A 23573-nucleotide genomic window follows, 5' to 3' on the forward strand; every position below is an offset into this window, starting at 1 on the left:
TCATTAAGATTAGTTTCTATTTAAAAAGGAAGTTGCCGTATGCAACTAGAACCACTTAATAACTGCACGTATAACAAGCATAATATCCACACCTAGATCCATTAGTTCCTGCTGTGTTTAAGATCAGCTGAGAAGAGAATCTACAGAATTTGGTGTATTTATTTTAACGTACAAAAAATTTAAAAAGCTGTGTCAGTTTTTAGAAAGGACGTAAGACTTTAATATTATCTTAAGTTCTAGAAGCAAAACCAGCACTCGGTCAATCTGTTGACTCAACATGCAGCTGCCACCACAAGCTGCAATGGCCCAAGTGCTCCTCTCTCCCAACTGCTCGCTCCACCCCAGTTCAGAAGAGATCAGCCTCACAGCACAGGGCAGCACTGCTTTATGGCTGGAGACAAACTTATCTTCCTGAGAACAAATTCAGGAGGCAGAACTATTTCAGCACATCACAGAAATTGTGCAACAGCAGCGGAGTCAACATCCACAGTTACTGAGCATATGTAGGACACCAAATACCCCCCAGGTGTCATCCTCTAGATGACAAGGCAAGAGTAGTTACACAAGCCTAAGCACCACAGGAGGATGATGCTGTCCTTTGTAAGATCTTCCTGGATATTCTCAAGAGAAAAGACTGCAAGAGCTTAGTAACCTTCTCCAGTATGTCATACAGACCTTCTAAGCTTTCACAACTTGCCCCCCATGAGGACTGGCTTTCCACCTTGAGTGAACAATGTAGCAAAGCAAGCACTCTAAAGGCAATGCCTGCAGACAAATGTCAGAGATTTGTAACTCCCTCATTTGTGATAGAACAGACCCCAGACGGTCACATTACTTCCCACCACCAAGGCAAAGCAATCTCCCCAGCACTCAGCCCTCTCCAGCACGTCCCTCTTACAAGCAGCTCAACAATCCCATAAGACCCATTTCATTCTGTTCACAATTGGTATTTGAAAGAAGAATGAAAGTGTCACCTCTCTCTACTCCTCTCATTTATCAACAGCCTGATAGAAACATTCTGGCTGTTTTATCAGTGGACGGGGTCAGCACAAAGGCCACAGACATCAAGTTAAAGAAGTGAGTTTCTCTTAAGTTTAAAGCAATTAGGTAATAACTGAAATGATACAACAAGAATAATACAGAGCAAGGCAACGTACCTAACTGTTACTACGTGAGAATAGCGATTGTAATTAAGAAAGATACATCACCAACTGCCCAAACACTTGACCATCATCCGGATCAGCAGCCAATGGGGAGCCTGGGCTGCAGCAAGGATTTGGAGAGCCTTTCCCAGCTACTGGGAGGCCCTACACAGTGTGTCCATGCATAGGTGAGGTTTCCTTTGCTACAAGAGGGTCCAGCTTTTAATACTGTTGAATAAATAAGTTTGTGACAATTAGACAGAAATATTTAGTTTCATTCTCCCTTTGGATTCCACCTCAAGCCTGGCCAGGGCTCAAGGAAGAATCAAGGAAGTGTGTCCTGCCAGGTCTTGACACTATGCTTCTAAACAAAGAAAGGTTAATACACAACACTTTATTTAAGCTATATCTCTTACTGATAAGATGCGCTGCTCAAGATACATATTTTGCTAATGACCATACATATTTCACTAATGATCAGATACCAATGATATATAATGCTGGGTTGTGAGATTCATCTAGACGCCAACTTTGGTTTGATGCCCATGGTTCAGGCCTTAGTGCTCCATCTATTTAGAAAAACTGTGGCATCCACTCTGTATTTTCCTTGCTCATCCTGCTCAAACTATCTCTCAGACTAGTGTGAACAATATTTAACGAGCAATAGAGGACTAACCTTCCTAATATTAGTCCATTATCCCCAACAGAGCTTAGTTATCAAAAGAACCTTTTGGTCATGAAAATTTCAGGCTAACATCATTTCTCACAACATTCCTTAATGTATAAAGAAGGGCTTCACTGCATGAAAAGCCTCTTTAGAGATGCATATTTCATCCTGCAAACTTCTGCTAGAGAGGTCCTGCATAAGCAGCCCCTCCCCAAAGACACAGTAACAACAGCACTATTCAGTAACATCATATAACAAATTATATCAGGTGTTGCTGGCATCATCCTTTTGCCCAAATCAGACATCATGTTCCCTTGTTCCCTAGAGCCAGTACAAGTCTTCAATCGAGTTTATCAACTGTGAGACACTGGCAGGTTGTTTTGGATTGGGCTTTCTTGGTTAATTTGTTTTGGAGTTCTTTTTGTGGTGGTGGGATGATGATTCTTCTAGTGCCTGTGCAGCATCCTGCTCTGCTTACTGGGGAAACAAAACCAGCACAAGTGCCCATACAGACAAGAAGCGGGAGCATACACACTGGGCAAGGGGGAGAGGAAGAGGAAGTCATGTGAAATGCTGCATCACATGAACTAGACTGCTGCTGAGCTCCACCTGCAGATGTGGCCCTCCTACTTATTAACTGGGTGACTTACTAACTAGATGGGGTACCTGCTGATTGGCTGCATTTTGCTGCACATAGAGCAGTGCAGAAGAGATGCACGCTCCACACATTTCAAACCTCCAAGCTGAAAGACCACAGCTGGAAAGATAACAAAACAATAATATCAAAATATCTAAAAGCATAGCCTGAAATAAGTGATTCTCACCCCCTCTTCAAAAAAGTAAATCAGCCTTTTGGTGACAGAGCCATGCCTTTTTCAATTAAGGAGTTAAGGTCTTGCAGTCTACCAAGTACTCTCCTGAACTACTCGCTCTAAAATAACAAACAAGGGTGCCTACAAACAGAGGAAGGAAGAAGATCATAGAAAACCTTGTTTTCTTAATGTACCCTGAAGGAAACTTATGAATTAGGCTATAAAAATTCTTTTGGGTGGGGGGGCATCGTTAAAAAAGGAGGAACAACGAGGAAGCAATGCAGCACCGCTCCTCTTCAATACAATTTCCCTAGACAAAGAGACACCTACCAAACAAAGATTAGGCTCCCGCCGAGGGTCAGCGGCCAAAAAGCTGTCTTTGTAACTTGTAAACTGTCACCGGACACTTCAGCCTAAGCTATTTCACAGCAGGCTGCAGAGACAAACAATCAGGCACATTCTAATGCGTTTGGATCCAAAGAAAGGGAAAGAGCCAAGAGCCTGCCTACATTAACTGAATGCATCCATTTCACAGGATCCCGTTACATTGTTATAACATTTGTCCAATTTGTACTGCGAACTGGAGCCCGGTTTTGTAACTGGGTGAAGGCGTTGTGTCACAGGTTGGCCCACCCCCAGCGCCCCACGTCCGGCTCTTGCAGACTGGATGGCTGCTGTAAATTAGTTTTACTCTTCAATAAATCCAAGCCAAGAGAATTATCACCGAAGACATAAAATGAGGAACAGAAGTTCAAGTTCTTTTCACACCGCATTCCACAAAAAAACACAGCCCAGACCTGGGAAGCTTTGGTTCATTTTTCATTCAATGGCTCGCTTTCTCCAAGTGCAAGATGTCCCATTTTCGTGCCCTTCTTTGATTTTATTTCTATGGCATCTTACTAACTCGCACCAACTTGCTTCACAGTTGCCCACAAAAAAAGAAAAACTAAAAGATGCAGTTGGTTTTTGTTAGTAACACTTTGGATCGCAGGTTGTCTGAAGGCGAGAGACTGAAGTCAGACATCACTTTTCATCTTAACCAAGATTTCTAGAATACAGCCTTTGAACTCCTGCCTCAAAGACACCCGATCCGCAGAAGAGATGTCGGGAAACTATGAAAACAAAGTCTTTGGAGCAGGCACCAAAATCCATTGCTACACTAGGAAGCTGAGCTTACATTTCACTTTTCCCCTCTACAGAGAATCTCTGCATGAGAATGTAAATGGCACCAGATCAACAGCAGCTGCGATCCAGAGAGCAAACATTCCTCTGTGCTGGCAGGTATGAATGCTCTCCCTCCAAGTGTGGGATTCCATCTCTAGAAACTGAAGTGAAATCCTTTACAGCACAGACAAACACTCTAACGCCTGGAGCAACGGTACCAAACCAACCACTTCTGCCTTGCTGTTAAAAGCAAAGAGGAATACACACGCTTTAGGCTGCTAAATTCAAGCAGGACGCATTTAGAACAGTTGTTTCAGTGGTTCCTGAGGCTTGCCTGAATGGCTGGTTTAGGAGATGTTGCAACAACGTAGATGGAAGGGCTGGCTGCTCTCAAATGCAGGGAGCTCCATTGCTGCCCATCCAACCCCAGCCATTTGTCACAGGAATGGATAGGATTTGTCCATCCCAGTGCTGTCTGGAGAAGACAACCATTTTCTATCAAACTGGCAAGTTGGACTGGTTCGGTACACCACCAGATAAGCAGGAGGGGCAACATGACAGAGGGATGGGCCACACGCTTAAGATTTTAAACCCTTCTGTGTTTTACAGGCAGTATTTTCCTTACTTCTTACATACTGACAGCTCTTTATTGACCAAATCACTGAGTTGTCACCTACACACCTGTGATCTTTCCTGTGACCTACTAACCACCTGCAGACCACAACTGGCCTAGCAAACCGTACACTTCACCAAGGCTCCTGATTTAAATGCATTTTTTGCTGATACTCTCTTAATCATAAAGACCCCAAGAAATAAATTTTAAAAAAGATCTGCCGTAATAAGTCTGCATCTAAACTGCATTAGTATGAAATGTATTTAGTCAAATGGGTGACGTTCTAGACAAGACCAGGTAAAGTTACTTTTATGATGCGTACCTTAATAGCCTTCATGCAAAAGGCAGAGAATGCAGCCTGTTTTCTGAAAAGGTTATCACAGCTGAGAGTTAAGAATAAGCCTAAGCAAACCTTCAGTACCTGCTGACACCTAGCACCACTCTTCCAGAGAAACAGCACTATCTGAAAAGAAACACAGGACATCTCCAATTTTCAAACAAGACCAAGGACACTGATACAATCCAAAACGACTGCCCTGTAACAAAGGAGAGAGAGAAAAAAAAAATACACCCCTCCCCTCTCAATCTCAGACTACTGAGATACTCAGACTACTGTTAGAACACTGAGAACCCAAACTGATATCTGTATGCGTGTAAACCCTTAGAGATGTAGCCTAAACTCAAAACATATCTACAGTGCCTAGCTAGACCAAGGCACTCCCACAAGAAGTCATCTTGCTGCAGTTTGTTTTAACATCCTGACATAAAATTTTTTGCTAGTGTAATTGCATTCCCTGCAGAAGTTTTTTGCTAATCTAGTTGTGGTCTGCAGTCTAATCAGCACAGCTACACTGGTATAAACATTAAGTCTGAAATGGCTTAAAACCATAAACATGCTCCATGCTAATTTTCAGGTAACCAGGAAGCATTTGGGGAGCAGATATGTTAGATGTGTTGCAAAGCAACGGAATTCACGCTGGCAGGGGGATGAGCAGCTGTGCAGCCCTGTAATGTAGCATGGCCACTGCCTGTACTGGCCCTAAGGGACTGAGGCTGGGCAGGCTTGCTCTGCAAACTCTTCCTGACCTGCCCCGAGCTCCAGACAGGTCAGGAAATTGACTATGGCTTATTTATTTTACTTTTCTTCATCTTTGTGTGACAAAAATAAAAAATAACAAAATCAGTTTTAAACAGATAGCAGCAACGAATAGTTTTCCTCTGTGGAAAGTTACTTACAAGGATGTAGAGAAACACAGGACTGGTGTGACAGCAGTGGCCTTGAGGACATACAAGAACACAGTGCAGAGGAGTTCAGGCACAGGACAGAGATGGGGCACTTGGGCCTCCAGAGACCCTGTGGCTGTAACCTATCCACTAGGGGTCTGGTAAGGAAACCAGACAGACCTGGAGCCAAACCAAAGTGGCTTCAGGAGCAATACAGAAATGGAAACTGACATATAGAAAGGGCACCACGGATAGTAAATCTAGATACAACCTGGAGCTGTAGATCAAAGAAGAAAGAAAAAGGTGGAAAAGCTAGCAAATATACAGAAATATATCCCTAAGTGGATCTTAGAGGTAGGAAGAAGAAACAGGTAACATTACTATCATATTCCTCCCAACAAGGACTCCAGAAGGTGACAGCACGTTGGTATCCTCCCCAGCAGCACGAAGCTGCTGATGTAAAGAGTCAAAGCAGCAGCAGAAGGGGTGAGTGGCACTGAAAGGGCCAGAAATCAGAGTGTGAGAGCATTTTAATCGCATTTCATAGTTGTTTTTTTCCTGTAGGTAAGTATTCCAACTGCATTCTAAAGAGCTCCTTCTTTTTCTTTAAGGCCTAAATCTGGACTAATGAATCTTGAGCTAGCCAGCTTAAGATTTTTATTCAACTAATAACATATCATTGGCTTCACTTACACACACGTTATTTTCCACACACAAACACACAGAGTACTTCCCCTTCGCCCATAAACAAGAATGTACCAGTGTGGGCGGAGGCTTCAATTTCTTCCCCCATTTTGCAATTCTGAAAGCATTATTAGTCTTTAAAGCACTACAGGAAAATTACAATAGAAAAATAAAGTCTGAAACAGCCCCAGGTAAAGCAACCAAATAGGCCACCTGAACTTGTAACACTCTTTCCCTAGAGAGAAATCCTTGTTAGAGGGTGACCCAGTCAAAGTTGTTTTGCAGCAAAGTGCCTTCCATGTATTTACATACATTCCTATGACAGCATCTAAATACAAAAAGCAGTCAGCTAAGCAGTCACTGCCTATTTTCAGAAAGAAATTCAGGCATCACAGAAGACATCTGATTTCTTTAAGAAACCCTACGAAAAGGAAGCGTGGCCAAGTCGATAAGCATCCACACTCTTAGGAGTAAGAAGGGTAGGAATTTGGGTTGATTTCCTGGCCACGGGCCCAGACAGGAGGAACACAAGCAGAGAGCAAGAACTGGGTCAAACTACTGAATAGTTATTTGTCCTAGTTTTCAAAATACTCACTGAAGGTACTCTTATCCTAGCCGAACTGCATCTGGAAGGGATGTTAATACATGCAGAACTATTCAGATAAACTGTTTAGAAGAGAGGAAAAAAATGTATTTTCTGACACAACACCTAAAAAAACCCAACAAATCACATTCCAGAACGAGCTTGTTATCATTCCATAACAGAAATAAGTCGTTCAGCATGATTTTGATGCAGAGACTAACTACTGCATCCACAGTAGTGACTGAAAGGCAAAGCAGCTCTTCAGATTCATCTGCCACGTACAGTCAGCCAAAGTCACCACCAGTACTGACAGAACGCAGGCCAAGCTTCCTAGCAGAGACTCAGCACTGCACAGAGACACCAAAGGCTCGTCTGTATGCCTGGCTCATCTGACCAGCTGAAAGGCTCATCTGGACGTATGTAGAAATCCAGCCACTATATAGAGCGTTAGGTGTAAAGAGAACCTAAATACTGCCAGATAAGCTACTTTGAAAGGTACAAAACATTCTTACAGCATTGACGGCATTGATAGTAATGGCATGGATGCATTCAGGGAAAGAAACATACAGTGACAGAGGTGTAAATCCCCAAAAAATAATTGGTAAACCATGCGTGAATTTATTAACATTAAGACAGAAGTAAAATCATGGATGACAGCTGACCTGCCCAGAGATACGCAGTCATGCTCTGACCTACGAAGAGAATCAACTGTAGCTAAGGAAACAACACTATGAAATGACACAAGCTTTGCCATGTATGAAATACAAAACCTGAAGTCTACTTTTATTGTGTGCTAGGCAATCAACAGTTATTCAAACCTTTTAGATCAGCTTTTGTACATTCAGTAAATGATTTGCTCATAAGTTTGCATTTAGTAGAGGATGTGCTTTACGTTAGTGCAGATCTATTTTAAACCAATGTCGACTACTCAAAACCCCAGTAAGATTTCAACACAGCACAAGGTTTCTCAATCTTCACATCTACAACAACAAAACACCACCCAAAACAATGACAACAAAAAAGCAAAGACACTCAACATTTTCTGTTAGCCAAGGAAAGGTCACAGTTAGCAGATAGCAACCTCAAACGCAGAAGGAAGCTGTATCTGATGCAGCAGATAGCCAACCTTACAAATCCTTGCTCAGAATCAGGATTCATAGGGAACAAGGGATAAATCCATGAAGGGGTGCTAAGCACCAGAAATAACCACTAGCTCTAAAAGTCCCTAAACAGCAGTGCTCCCCAAAGGCACCCAAGGAGCCAGCAGGCACTGTCCTAATGACAAGCTGAAATGACTCACCTCCTTCCAGAGACTCAAAACACTCCATTTGCCTCAATTTTGATTATTCAATGCAGATTAGACAGCCAGTTAACCGATTAGGATTTCGAGCTTGTTCAATGAATAGTATGCAGGCTGTCACGCAATGCTTTGATGCCACAGATTTCTACTGACTCTCAAACTGAGCAGTGGTTTAAGGCAGAAGAAAAACACGAAATAAAACACCTCAACTGCCCACCAAATATCTGACATGTCGTTGCAATTTTCCTTCTGAAGTGGAGAAGAGTGACTATAGTTCAGTCACATCAACTTTATACTTACACCTCAGTTATAGACTCCAATTTAGAAGCCATGCTTGCCATCTCATTTCAGAAAACATGAATTTCTCGTAAGCCTCAGTCCCGAGAAACACAGCTTAGAACAACAAAGCAAAAAGCTCTTGAACCTTCTTTGTGGAGTAACACACAGCAGTTAATCACTAAAATACATCCCCCCCCTCCAAAAAAAAAAAAAAAAAACAAACAAACAAGACTAACAGCCAGTATTCCTAGCCTCCATCTGTGCTGTCTGACAAACAGCTGCTACCGGATCAATTTCTCACCTCACCTTTGTCACTGGTTCTTGGGTTTTACATTCAAGTTTAGGAAGTCAATGTCCAACATTCCAACAAGGAGGATGTTAAAGCAACATAATGGCTTTTTATCCACTTAAAAGCAGATGATAAGTTTAGGCAGAAAGGAAAAGATGCTCAGTTTGTGTTACAGAGCAGCTATCAAGCATTTACAGTTGTTAAGAAAATGCACACGTTCCGTTTAACTTAGAATCCCTCGATTCCTCCCCGAAGAAAACAGCTTCAACTTGAATGAAATTGTGGCTAGCTGTCTCTGAGTAAATATAAAGGTGCATCAGCAAAAGACCAGAAGAAGTGAGAATTTTTTCACCATCTCAGCTTGAGCACTCCCCATAAAATGCTCAGCGCAACCCCAGATATCCCATTTTAGTCAAACTCCCAGTTAAACAAGTACTTGTTAAGACTGATTTATTACTGTCAAATACATTAACCTGCACGTTAATCTGCCTTCAGTCACAAAGACAGTCAGAGAGGAGTTTTTATCAAACCACATACAATGCTGCTTTTGGTTCACCCAGCAGTTTCGAATTGGAGCTTCAGAGTGATCATCTATGACAAATATCGCAGCATGAAAACATCAAGGAATGCTGAAGACTTTTCCTGTGATTCACTGCCATTTTCTCTGCACTGTTGATGGCATGTTGTTAGACCCTTAAAACCACTAAATGAAGTCTTGTGTTTATCTTAAGATCTTGTGTCACTGGAGTTGTAAAACACACAGCACTCAAAAGCCAGTTCCAAGCTGACATTCATTGTGCCCCAGTGGCAGGGAGAATGTTTCTGACCTCATACAGCCCACTTCACCCATACTTCACATAGTACACAAAGCACAAAAGTGAGCTCAAACATTATGCTTACTGCAGCGTGTCCAGTAAGTGCTCTGTATATTCCCATACAAAACTGAACACCCAATAGTTGTTTAAAGCTTCACAAAAAGCAGGATTGGTTCTCATACAGACCACTTGCTTCCTACTCCAGTCAACTCTCCAGACTACTTACCAGGCAACCTAAGACTGCCAGCACAATCCAACCAGAAACTCAAAGGCAAAGGGAGGCTGAGGACAAGCAGCCTTAGCACACAACTTGCATGTCAGTGACCGGATGGTCCGACACAACACGCCCATGCAGCTCTATCATTACCTGTCACATCCCCTGAAGAGGCAGTCTCAAATGCAAGCAGCAGTAATGCATATCTCCTGCACCTTTCCTTTTTATGTCTGCCTAGTAATTAACTTTAAGTGCCAGTAATTCCCAATTACTCCATCATTAGCATGACTAAATGCCATCCTATGGTAGGAATTACGCAGCTACGCTTTGGTCAACCCCAACCACCACCATCACCTGTGACTTTGAATGTTCTAACAAATAACGTGCTTACAAGCTGTTCATTTATAATAAAGACATAACTTAAATTACCATTTAATTCTGGAGTCCCTTTGGCTTTAAATGAGAAAGTGTTCCGAATATCCTGTGACCTCAGAACAGTGCGTGTAAGGAGGGAGTACAGAGTTTTAAAGCAGCTCCAATCCCCACATAAGATAAAGCCTCTCTGAAAGCACTTTAGTCCCACCTGAATCTTACTGCTGTACTGCTGTACTGCTAAAGGTACAGGAATGTGGAACTGTACCTCTTCAAGGATGACCACAGCCTGCACAAAACACTCATGTGAGTCTTGCAGGCACATGAGCCCTCAGGCACTTACATAATAATGAACTATTGAAAGGGAGCCAAGACATTAGTTTTCAGAGGAAAACAGTCATGGGTTCTGTGATCACGCTTTGTTTCTCACAATGACTTTACTGTGATGTGTAACAAGGGGCTGCTTTGAACCGCTTAACTGGTACAGAAAAAGTCAGCTGGAGAGGGCTTGCATTGAAAAACGAGAAACTAATGTCCTCCTGCAAGCATCTTGTGCCACTTGTCCTATAGCATTTGAAGACTGCGGCTCAAAATCCAAAGCGACCAAAGTTGCTTACCGTCACACAGAGCTGTACAGTTACATCAGCCCTGACCTTATCTTTTTGTTGGTTTTTTTTTTTTAATATTTGTTTTTCAGTACTGCCCCAGTCTCACGTATCATCTCCTTTTCCCTACGCTGACTGCACACTGGAGTCCTTCCAAATCAGTTGACATAACTGGCATTTTCAACAGCATCACGCGCTAGCTAGATATGTTGGACAGAAACCTTTTGCAACCGCTGTGAAACTTGCTCAGCCTCTCTTGCTCTCCATCAAGAATGAGTTTAACCTGAAATTGAGTTTGCCTTAATGCTGGGAAACAAGAAATACCCTACCTGTACATCTCGCACTAAGGAAGCAAGTCCAAGTTTGAGGAGAGTTTTTACAGCTACTGTAGCTAAAAATCAACAGACAACTCGATTTTGACAAGATGGCCCCGCTTACTGAATCAACCATTAACTTCCAGGTTCCAAAAATGGAAGGTTTAATTATTGATCTTCCTTGTTTACAGTCCTGGTTGATATAAGAATGCCAAGAAAGCCATGAAAAACTACATTCTTCCTGGAGGGTGACCTGCAAAGCAAACCAAGCAAACAAACTACCCACCTCTTTCTGCTTTTCACAGGAGTGAAATGAGCAATTCATAACCCTCAAGTAGTCACAGAGATTTAGCATTCCTCTTCCATACCAAACATATATTTGGAAATTGCCCCTTAGATACCTTACAAATCAAGTCTAAGCTACCTAGCAACTTCCTCTGCTGCATTAGTGTAGCTGCGAAAAAAAAAAGACTCTTAGAACACATTCTTTATTAAACTATTTTAATAATGCTGCAGAATGAGTAAGGTTGCCAATTATTAAAAAGGTCACAGCAGGAAGTCAAAGAATATTCACAGTTAAGCACAGACATTAAGGTTATCAGGACACAAGTGTTTTACAGCATTCTCCTCTTAGCTCAGACCACACAGGTCATGAAGCCACTAAGTAAAGCTTTGGGTGACTGCATGTTTTTCTCAATTCTCAGCACATCCACCTCAAAAAAATAATCCTTTTTGTTCTCTGCTGAAAGAACTGCAGGCAGAAAGCCAATGGTTGGCACTCTGTCACATAGCTGCTTTAACAATAATTATTAATAGGCCCTTCTTTATATCTCTGGTCACATTCCATTAAGAAAAAACTGCATGGGAGTTTAAAACTAAGAACAGGAGAATATTGCTGTTATCAACCTTGCAATGCTATAATGCTGTTCTACGAAAAGTTTGATAAACAATCAAACTAAAGCACATAAAGCCACCACCTGCAAAGCACGTGGTTTGTTGCATGCAAAAGAGGCCTATCACGAGTCATAAAGTCAGGCAGCACCAACTTACCATCACAGCACTAGAACCTGACTATGCAGTGCATGCCCACAAATTCCACCAGCTTAAGGACAGCAAGGCTTAAAGCAGCCACCAGTTCACTCCAGACAAAAGCAACCCTAAATCACACAGAGGAGCCCACCAGAAAACGCAGTGGGGGGAATTCTTCATCACAAAAGCATGCCCAAACTGTCAGCTGGGAGAAGCTGAAGTACATATTCAGCAGTGCTTAAGGTCAGGTCCAAGAAGCTATCCACTCTCTCGTTCCAAAGGCTAAAATAACTTTCCCTGAAGAAGGTAAAAGCTTGCCAATACTCTCAAGACTGATAACTGGTCTTGGCTACTCTTTGCACTGCATGGGTCTTTCAAACAGCTCCCACAGCATACTGGGAGACAGATCTAAGAGTTTCTAGTGCAGGCAGGAATTTTATCCTTCAGATTAAGTCTTCTTGAAGCCAGAGGTGTCATTCGCTCTCAGAAGACAACTTCTACTGCCTGTGTAGAGATTCCATTTTCATCACAAGTTCTCCATTTCACAGAGACTCAGGAGCGACGCACAGACATGCTGGCTTGGTGCCCTTATTACACCAGCAGGCCCCAGGACACGTCACCCACCAAGTGATTTGTACAAGAAATCAGACTGCAGAACTACATGAAGAAAAAGTTTCATTCAAGAAGGTCTGTGGCACATTCTCTCCTAAGAGCAGATTGTTTACTCAAATATTCATAAACATCCCATTTCCTAAATCACACAATAACATTTTGAGGAGATAAGCCTAGTCAAGCAGCAAGCTCATGCACAAGTAAGGAGCAAGCTCATGCACAAGTAAGGAGCTACCAAAATGCTGTCATTACAACAGAGAGAAGCTCACAAAGGACTCTCACCAGCAAAACCACCCAGGAGGACTGCTTAGCATACCCAGTGATCCCCCCAGCTAAACCTATGCCATATAAGCTGTCATCCTCTAGACCTAAACAGGGCAGCACAACTGACCTTGGCTTTAAACAGGGTACAGCAGTTCCCTGATCAAGTGGGACCAAAAAGATTGAGGAAAATTATGTTTATTTTGGTTGAGATGGAAGGAAATGAGGTGAAAAGGTGTGAAAAACAGCTTTCATGTACCTATAAATCAATGGGAGCACACCTTAAAATAAGCAGATGACCAGAACTGCATTTTAAAAAAATAACAGTTCACACTGTTTTACAATTCAGAGAGAGTGGTGAGGTGCTGGAACCAGGCTGCCCTGAGAGGCTATGGACACCCCATCCCTGGGCATCCTTGGTTCAAAACCAGGTTGGATGGGCCCTGGGCAGCCTGGTCTAGTATTAAACGGGGAGATTGGTGGCCCTGCCTGTGGCAGGAGGTTTGGAACTACACTACTAACTCGATGGCCCTCCAGCTCCCTTCCAATCCAAGCCATTCTATGATTCCATGAATTCATGTTACCTTGTCTGTGTGCTATCTTGTAGCACCATGACATCTGTAGCTACTGAAAGCAGAATTTTCAGCACAGAAGATCCCCAAAGAAATTTGTAATGCAGCGTTCTACTCATTTTAAGTACTTCAGAACAGACTTCCAATCTATCCTACAAGTAAATCGTCTGCACTCATTTGCTGTTCTCCAAAGGCGTCTCGGAGCCAAGGACTACAGCACTGCCTATTCCAACACTGCCTTCCCGTAAATAGCGCCTATTTTCTGTTCTCACAAGAGCATAATTAGCCCTGTTCAGAGCAACAGCAGCTGGCACACCCCAGCAGCAGACTCCATTGCACTTTCACAGCTGCTGAAAACTAGCTGAACCACACTGTCAGTTTTGCTGTCAGCCCAACTGCAGCAGCAATAGTAAAAGCTGTGGCACATCCCTTCCGGAGAGGCCAGCTGCTTACTGCCACCCCAACTGCCATGCTGTGACATGCTGAGTAGCTGTTGCATTCAGAATGACTGTCATCGTGCCCTGAAAGTAAGCCTTGATGTTTGTCTTCAAACTGGACTAAGACAAATATTTTATTTTTGCATCACACCATTGATAAGAACTTTCCAGAGAACATATGTACTCACCGAGCAGCTCAGGTTTACAGTTACCTAATGATAAAAGCCTGAGTCTTACTGAGCTGTGGCCAGATGGAAGGCAAGAGGTCGTTCTCCTCAAAGCTCGGCTGCAACAGGAGCTATGTGGAAATAACTTCTGCTTCTTAGTAATTTACATCCTGATCCGTAACATTTAACTTCAAAAATAAAGCATTCTGGGGGTTGGAACGTACTCACATAAACAAGCTAAACATGTTTTCAGAAACCTTTTCTCTGAAGAAGCAAAACCAGTGCCAAGTTTGTTGGCACTGGTTTTATATATTCTTATAAATATTCTTATTTTTTAAGAAAGGATGTCTTGGTTGAACTTGCCTTGACAAGCCTGTTACTTCAAAAAGCAAAGAGAGACGGTCACTACACAGGGTACAACCATCTGAAGTAGAATATCTTGCAGGAAGAACTTAGAGCTTTATTAGAGGATGGTACAACTCAGAGCAGCAGCCTTCCCCTTAAACAATGTCCCAAGTACATTTCTGCCATCACTATCAAAATCTTGTGCAAGAACATCTTTTCAAATCTACCCACACTGTCTGCCAGAAAATTCATTGAATGACTCAGACAGACTTTCAGATCATAAATACTCAGATTTGCTATTTCCATTTCAGAACTACTTCTATTTAAGCACTTGAATCACTGATGGCATAACAACAAAACAATCCAACAACTGCCTGAAGTTTCCTTATCAAGATTTTCCTCATGTACAGACACTAATGAAAGCAAGCCTTGTTTCTCCAGCACAGCATCTTGAACAATACAGTTACACAACCAGAAACCTGCAAAACTCACACTTTAACAGCGTAGCATTGAGAATCTTTATACAGAAAAGCTTGACACGGCTCCTTGAATACTAACAGAAAACAATCACTGGCATTACACGCCCTGCCAATTCCTGCTAATCTTCCTTCATGACAAATCAACACAAACTCTCACCTCGAGCAAATGTAGGCTTTCCAAGGCCCAGCCTTTCCACCCTATATCCAGGAGTGGGGCTCAGGTCTGAGTCTCACCCATAGCTGCCCCAAATACAGCTCCTGGGCAAACTCACAAGAGGGCCACCAGTTCAGCAGTACTGATACAATTCCAGCAACGTGTCACAGATTGAAGTGGTGGAGCAGAGTCCTGTGTCTGGCTCAGCTGAAGGTCTGATGCAGTTTAAGCTCGAACACCCAGCCCATTTTACAGCATGATTTTGATAAACCAGACAAAGTCGGGTTGCAGCTTTTAGCTCTGCCCATTTTGATTCAGCACTAGCAACTCTTCCCCAGGGTTGCCACGATGAAGCTGCCAACAGCCTTACCGAGAGGTTTACTTAAAAATATTTAGCAATCAGCTCAGAGCAGGGAGTCATTGCTATGTTTTAAGCAGCTAACTTTACACGTCCAAAACAGCAGCGAGCTTCCTGCAAACTGCCCACTAACACACACACAGCATTTACACAGGATGAAGTGTCACAGGAAGCTGAAAATGGCACATTATACATTCTCTCCATGAAGAGCAACAGCATAAAATAGTTGTAACCGGAACTGCCTGGTACCCCTACAGGAAGGGAAAAACCTAAAACATGATCACTTCCCCTTCTGCATAGGGGAAAACAATTCAAAACTAAAGATAGAAAGAGAGAGCAGGCAGTGTTTTATGACTGGCTGCACCCATAGCTCCATGACATGCATTGGTCTGTCAGGCATTTTTGAAACAGCCTCGTTAAGCAGGAGCTCCAAAAGGACTGTGTAGAGGACTCTGCGGTGATTCTGGGACAGATCCATGAAGAGCACAGTCAAAGTATAACCTGGAATTCAGCGCTCCCAGACACCGACTGAAGCCAGGCACTGAACACGGAGCTTAAGTTACACTCTGGGACCTTGCCAGCTCGTGTGCAGCACAGTCTGTCCAGAGGACACAGTCGACGGTTAAGGTCCATGTTAAGGAATACACAGAGTTTGCAATAGGACAGCTCAAGCACTAGAAGAATTCAGCACGGGACTAAGACTCAGAAGGATCTTTAACTAAGGAATGACATTTACAGCTTTTCCACTGTGACAGTTGCTTGTTTACATGTCTACGTACACAGTGACAAAGCCCTAGCACCAAAGAAGTTCCAATTTCACTTTAAGGGTTCTCTCACACATACACTAACCCACAATAGCCACTAAACCAACTGACTTATTAGGTTAAAGTAGATCAAAAAAAACCCACAGGCTGCTTGAGGAGCTCCCTAGGAGCAGCAGCTGTCACCGGGCTTTGGCTTCCAGCTGATTACCATCTTTCTTATCATCCCCAACGCACAGGAGACGAGAGCCTGATTACCCCTCGGAGGAAAACAACTCGTAAAAAAGTTAATGAAATCAACTCTCACTCGGGAATACGAGGACGGCGGCCGCGCTGCCGCCCAATTCCTGCGTTCCCTATTGCTGAGAGCCGCGGTGTTTATATCGATACACACACACACCGTGCGGGCAGGGCTCCCACGCACAGCGCTGTTTTTCCCCGCTCCTCCCGAGGACCCCAGGGCCCGCAGCCACCCCCCCACCCCGACCAGCAACAAGTGCCCTGAGCCGGGCGCAGGACGCGTTCTCCCACTCCCGACCCAGCGACTGCCGCGGGCCTACTCCCTCAGCCCCTCCGAGCGCCGCAACGTAGCGCCCCGACCGCCGACCCGGCGCCCCCCGCCGCAGGCCGGCTCACCCACCCCGCTCCCTACCCGGCCCCGCGGCGGGACGCTCCGAAGCTCCGAAGCTCCGCGGCTCCGCCGCTCACCTGGCAACGCGCGCCCTGGCAACGGCCAGCGCCCGCCCTGGCGCCCCGCGAGGTGCCGCCGCCGCCCCGCGCCGCCCCCCTCCTGCCGCAATCGCTACCGCCTCCCGGTCCTAGCGCGTCATCATCGCACGAGGACGCCCCTGCCAATCAGCGCCTCCCTCCCGCGCCTGCGCGCCGCGCACCGGAAGGAAAGGCGGCCCGCTCGCCCCGATGCTTGTTGGGTGATGCAGGCGGCCCCTATGGGGGAAGGGAGGGGTGAGGGCGCCCCCCCGCCGCCGGGAGCCAGCTCTGATTGGCGGTGACGTTTCGGCGGGCTTTTGTTCTCTGCCGGCGCTGTTACCATGGTACGGGCGGTTGGTGGCGGTTGGGGCTGATGGCACTCAGGAAGGGCTGTGCCTGGCGGCGTGTCCTGCCTGCCCGCCCGCCCTCAGCCGCGGGCAGAGGGAGTCGTCCCGTGGCACTGCTTCCTACGGGTTTTGCGCGGGCAGTAGTGTCGCCCTTGGCCCCTTTATAGAAGCAAAATCATCCCTGTCAATCCGTGTTTGAAACACTGGCCCCGGATACCTACCAACATAAGATAAATATTCCCCAAAACCTTGTTTACAAAAACACGAATCCCTATTGTCTCCATTAAAACACGTCCCGTCTCACACATTCATTACCATCTTCAGGGGTTCCAAGGGAGAAGCGTCATTGCCACCCACCAAAACGGCCCTAGTGCCCTTGTTTACAGTTTCATCAATCAAAATGCATTCTGACAGCACAGCAGAGAAGAGCAGCTGCAGTGCCCCGCTCCCGGCTCCACCCTGCTTGGCAGATGAAGCATTTCCTGCCCTGTGTTTCAGTATTTCATCTGTAAAATGGCGCTAATGAATTTGAGATGCTTTTGAGTTCCACTGGCAAAAAATGAGTGGTAAAACGACATGTCATTTTCATCTGTCATTTCCTGTCACTTTAACTTAAAGCAGACTCAGCCAAAGGAGAGGGAAACTGAGACCGGAGCACTGTTTCATTAAATATTAAATAAACGGGATTAAAGTGGTTTATTCTGGTTCAAGAGCCTGTAAAGCAAAAACAAAAACAAAACAACAGCAACAAAAAAAACCACCAAAACCAAAGCTGTGCTCTGCCATCAAGCAAATGACTCACTTGGAAGGACACATTAAAAAAAAAACACAAAAACTGAGTTATTACTTCTTGGGCATTTTTAGGTAATTCCTGGAGTTCAGAGCATTAATATACCATATTCATTACCTTCGTTCCTTCTCTGAATGTTTTTGTTCTAAATACAGTCCTGCACTTTGTGAAAGTAGGCAGCTCATTAGTTAACTCTCTTATTGTTCCTGAGCAAGAGGGAGCAAATTTGCTTGTGGTAAATGAAACTCAGAATAATGACTGTGAATTGCAAAGCGGCTGCCGCTCTAAAGCCCTCAGCTGATAGGGGGCTGGCTGAACACTGATGCTGGCTGTGAGCAAAGCTGGGCTACAGTCAGTTCCAGCACAGTGCTTGTGACATGCGGTGTGACACTGGCTCTACTCCACATCTGTTTGGTTTGGTTTTGTTGTTGTTGTTTTCCCTGAAAGGCATCATTGTAATGTGTCCTTGCATGGTAATGCCTCATCCTGCTCATCCTGCACCAGTCACCACACTCCGGTAATCATGCAAAAGACTGACACAACTACATGGCATTCTAGGGACAGTCAAAAGACAAACCATGATTCAGAATAAAACTACCCTAGGGTAAGGAAGAGCCTGTACATTTTTCTTACAGGATATGCCTTATTTCAGCAAGCCTGTAAACTGCTTTATCCCCACTGGCGAAAACAGCTGCTGCCTTCTGTGCTTCCCAGGATGGCTGCAACCCTGTGACACCAGCGCTATGCAGCGCTAATGGAGACAGGGCCTGGGGGCAGGGGACTGGCATTACTATTTTACTGGCCCCCAGTGAACCTTTGCCTGCTCATTCTGTTTGCATTTCCTTGCAACAGTCTTCCCTATCCCATGCTCATCTCATGCTCTGGCAGCGTGCTGAGGGGTGGTGCTCACTGCAGCAGCCAGCGTGATGGCTGATGGCAGTGCCATGGGGTCATCAAGCCTGGCTCCCTCTGGACACATAGTGTGGGGAGGTAACTGTGCCATTCAGGTGGCCAACCTGATTGTCATGTTTCTCCCTCCTGGGTGATGTGGTCCCTGAGTCACTGCCAAGCCATCTCAGGGGCAGCCTGCTGTCTGAATGTAACCAAGGTTCAGCCTGCCAGTCTCAACCCCTGTGGGAAGAATAAATACAAAGAACATAGAGGCAGAAATTAATGAGCTCTAGCCCAAAGTGTAAACTCCCTCAGTGCAAAAGACACAAGGAGAGAAGCAAGAGTGGCAGAGCAGTGAGGATAAAAGACGGTGGCAGAAGTGATATCTTCCTGTAAAGACAGAGTAGCCACAGCTATTAATGGGATTCCACAAGAAAACTGTATGATGTCACAGAAGGCTTCCCAGTGCCTTCCTGGATGCTACTGAGAGCTCCAAACACACACCATCTATGGGGAAGGAAAAATCAAAATGAGGCTCTCTCTTAAGTGTAAAGAACAAATTGCTTTAAAAGATTAGCCTAGCTTTGGTCTTCTCCTAAAATAGTATGAAATAATGGAAGTAAAGAAAAAGATATGTTGGTAAACTCTCTTTCTATATGTGCTATGCAGACGCATTGCCATGGGTGTGCCAGTGGGCAGCCCTGTTCTCTGCCAGTGCACACAACACAACTGGCACCACTACACCTAGAGGACTTGTGTAAACCTTCATGCCTACGGTATCCAGCAGATGCACAGCCCTGCCTCACTGGTCGTAAGGTCCTGGTCTGAGAAACTCTGAAACTGCACTTGTGAGGAACTGGTCTCCCATCACATTGCATCACATCAAAGGAGAGCTGCGGGCACCCTCTTGCTGCGCTCCTCAGAGCTGAGGCAATGCTCAGAGATCAGTGCTTAAGTAGGGTGTATTTCTTCCAGGGGCGGTTGTGGTGGAGAGGCATGGCTGCAGAGTGTTACATCTGTTCATGTGGAAATGGAAAGAATGCTTTAGCTTTCCCACTTACAAGGAAATGCTGGCTCTTTATAGAGCACAGGTGGCAAAGTCCAAATTAACAAATAGAAAGCATTACGATGGCAAACAAATGAAATAAAACCAAGTAACTTTCTTAGCACATGTCCCCTGTACACTCCAGCCACTTTACCAGGCTTTTGCACAATATCTAGTGGTTAAATACATTGATAGTTTTCTCTGGAAAAGGGAGAAGGACTTCTTTTATCACAAGGCAAGAATCCACGAAGCCTTTCTCCATGTGACTCACTGTGAAGGCATGCAAATTCTGGCTACTCGCAGTTAAATTTTCCAGAGTTCACTCACTCAAGTGAAGACCGAGCCCTACTTCTGCTAGCTCTAATAAACCCCTGCCTTGGTTTCCATTCTATGGATGCTCACCTGTGTGAACAAGAAATAAAGAAACTGTTTCTCCCAACTCACAGAGGCAGAGCTTCTGACCCCACTGTTTGTTCCCCTGTTCTTTCTTTGAGGAAATGCTATGAGTAGGTCAGGACCTTTTGTATCCTAACGCAAAAAATAGATTTCAACTGTCATTTAAACAGAGCAAAGAAAGAAGAGGGAATGGTAACCCTGCAGGAGCGGTCTGACAATGGGTAATTTGACAAGAAGGCACAAGCATGCTGTGATCATTGTATTATACAGTGGGTTTTTATCACTGTTATTCTGGGATTTACAACGGCTGATCATGATTCTTTTTGTCCCTTCTGGTATGTGTCCTGTTGGCCACAGAGATCTGTTTTGCTTATCTTTGAGGCCGGTTATATTTAGACTTCAGAGCTGGCATGCTCATGACATAGCCTAGTCCCAAAGCCACCAGCTATCTGCACTGGAACTGGGGCCGAGCCAGACTGCATGCTTGATGGTCTGTGCATCCATCAGTCCTTTTGTATGGGGTGTAAGTGCCTGTGCCACCCTGGCAAGGAGTCAGGGCATGGCCAGGATGCATTTGTGGACCACAGTTCATACGCATCTGGGACCCAGAGTTTAGATGTTGTCAAAGTCTAACATTGAGGAGAGGGGTTCCCTTTGATGGGAGCAATATTTTAGTGACACCTGCCCACTGTCTGCTGCACAAGAGGTCTTTCAGAGCATGCCACCCAGTGAACTTCATTTCATAGAGCTTCTTCTAGGAACTACTTCATCTGACTGTAGTTAAAGTAGTTAAACAAAAGCTAAATGAATATGGATGCCCATATAAGCAGCTGGTTCTGGACAACCTTGTGACAGATACTTGAGAAACGCCCTTTAGTTGCTGGAAGGTATTTCTCCTTGAGATGTTTTGTGTACATGTCAGCTGATGAAAATTCTGCCTGTATTTTTGTAGCCACAGGTGATTAGGAATTGCTCCAATGGCGTAACTCAAACCTACCAGGCCTCTCCCAGGACAGGTCAAGTGAGCAGAGAGAGACCTTTGCATGTTTGATTGTATATGACTGAACAAGATCTGCTTCATTTGTGCTTTATCAGGGCTATAAAACTTGGGTTTGTGTAGACAGCATAAGGTAAACTTAAACTATAAGGTTCCACGTTGCTGTTTCCTGATTTGCAAAAGGCAGCAGTCTCTCAGTTACACTGAGCTCTCGGTAGGCACAGACCTCTTGGAGACAAAGAATAGGAACCTCCAAACAATGCAAGTGGCTGAGACTCCAGTGATGTTAAAAGGTTTGTTAAAATTCTCCCACAACCCTGCCTGCCATTACCTTTTTTACTGTAATTACTATCAAATTAAAATTTCAGTTTGTTCTGGTGCCAGCTGTTGCTTAGCTTACTTTGCAGCAGGGTGTACTAAGGCCTCATTCATTCACTTTATAACTTATATATTACCAACCAGTTGGAAAATGATGACAGATTAGCATCCTGTTCTGCTCCGTTTAGGAGCTGATGTTCACTGACTTGCAATAACCGCGTGTTTGCATAGTGCCTTTAACTCCAAAATATTTTAGTTTTACATGACTTACGGGTGGTCATTTCTATCAGCCTTGAAGTGCAGCGACTTCAGGGTTGGAATGTGGCAGTCAGTTACCAGCACACGCTATAAAACAGCACATTGTGTGAATATCTTATCCATACGAAACTGCAAACAGAATTTAAGCAGGCAGGTATTTGATTCAGAAACCAGGCTACTACTCCTAAGCTTTACTCTCACTACAAGATATTCGATGGCCACAAAAACAAAGTCTGTGTTTCACTTCTGTTTTGTAGAACAGCCTTTCCTCTTCAAGGCTCCTGCTGTGCCCCCAAACCACCACTATGCATCAGAAAAAAAAGAGGTATTCTGTTCTTTGTTTTATATATATGGAGATTACAATGAAAAGAAATGAAGTAACTTGAAGACTACAAAACAGGTCATTGGCAAAGCCCAGAACGAAGCTTAGCTCCCCTTCCCCACATGCCTCTACAACTTTGTGTACCTAACAAGACACAGCTTCAAACCCATCATTTTTGAACTTTCACAGTAAAGAAGCAGTTCTGCTAGTTTACTGTTTTTCTTTGGCTTTGCATCAAACTGAACATGCCGTGCTCTGATTTATTTTATACTTACTGCCACCCTGAGGGGGTTGGATATCCAATGCGTGGGCGCCATAGAAATTAAGTTTTAACCTAGCGTGCGCATTTTTGGATACAAAACTATCAGAAAGATGAGAAGACTGAAACCTAGGTCTTGTTAAATAAAAAAGGGGGGGTGAGGGGAGGAATAGTCACTTCTCTCCTATCTCTCTATAGTCCCAGTCCAGTCCAGTAAGAACTACTGGCTCCAAGCAGGCTGTCCAGAGTTCTGGGAGAAACAGCCAAAATCATTGTTTTTCCATCCAGACAAAATTTGGGGTGGAAGAAGGACATACCCAGGGACACCCAGATGAATAGCAGTCCCTAAGAATGCCAACTTTTCCACTCCCCAAGTTGTTTACACCCACAAAATTAATTGTGGTGCCAAATGGCAAGGAGAGTTGGGGCTCCCTTAAATGTGTGGTCTTTATTGGGAAGGCCAAGTGAAATCATTTGGAATTATTAGACACGTTAACAATGCCTGAGGGTGCCGTATACAAATAGCTGACACCTTCAAGGACTGATGCAATGAGGATGGACAAGAACATGAAGCGAGGATGGTGGGAGGAAAGGTCTTTTTAGATGTATCCAAGGTAGAATAAGTTTTATTACTGGGCTAGAAACGTATAGTATCCCAGGAGTGAATAGCTCACACATTTGATCTGATCTTGGGCTCAGTCCAGCTCCCACTGAAGTTTAATGGGAGTTGGATCAGGCCATTGCACTCACATTTTTTCCATGCATGGAAAACTATTTCCGTTACTTTGAATTACAATACCACTGGCTTTGGATTTTATATAATAAAATAAATCTAGGCCACTGTTTATATTCCAAGAAACTGCATTCTGGGATGCCAGCAAATATATTGCCTGTTGGAGTAAAAAAAATAAAATTAAAAACTGGACACATTGGTTTAAAAAAACAACGGCTCCTAATTATTAAACATAATTTTTCTTCCTTCTGCTTTTC

The 23573-nt window shown here is 44.2% G+C and overlaps 1 protein-coding gene across 2 annotated transcripts in view; it reads right to left on the minus strand.

The window, feature by feature from the left end:
- Positions 1 to 17074, minus strand: part of ADIPOR2 (adiponectin receptor 2) — a 42586-nt gene extending 25512 nt beyond the window's left edge. The window contains exon 1 of one of the 2 annotated variants that reach the window (XM_052667581.1): positions 16961 to 17074. The gene's annotated coding sequence lies outside the window, so the exon portion shown is untranslated. Of the gene's footprint in view, positions 1 to 16904 lie in introns of both variants that reach the window. The other variant, XM_052667582.1, reaches the window with a different exon arrangement.
- Between the last annotated feature and the right edge of the window lie 6499 nt (positions 17075 to 23573).

Source organism: Tympanuchus pallidicinctus, unplaced genomic scaffold (genome assembly GCF_026119805.1).
Source record: "Tympanuchus pallidicinctus isolate F22 unplaced genomic scaffold, pur_lepc_1.0 scaffold8, whole genome shotgun sequence".
Classification (NCBI taxonomy): Eukaryota; Metazoa; Chordata; class Aves; order Galliformes; family Phasianidae; genus Tympanuchus; species Tympanuchus pallidicinctus.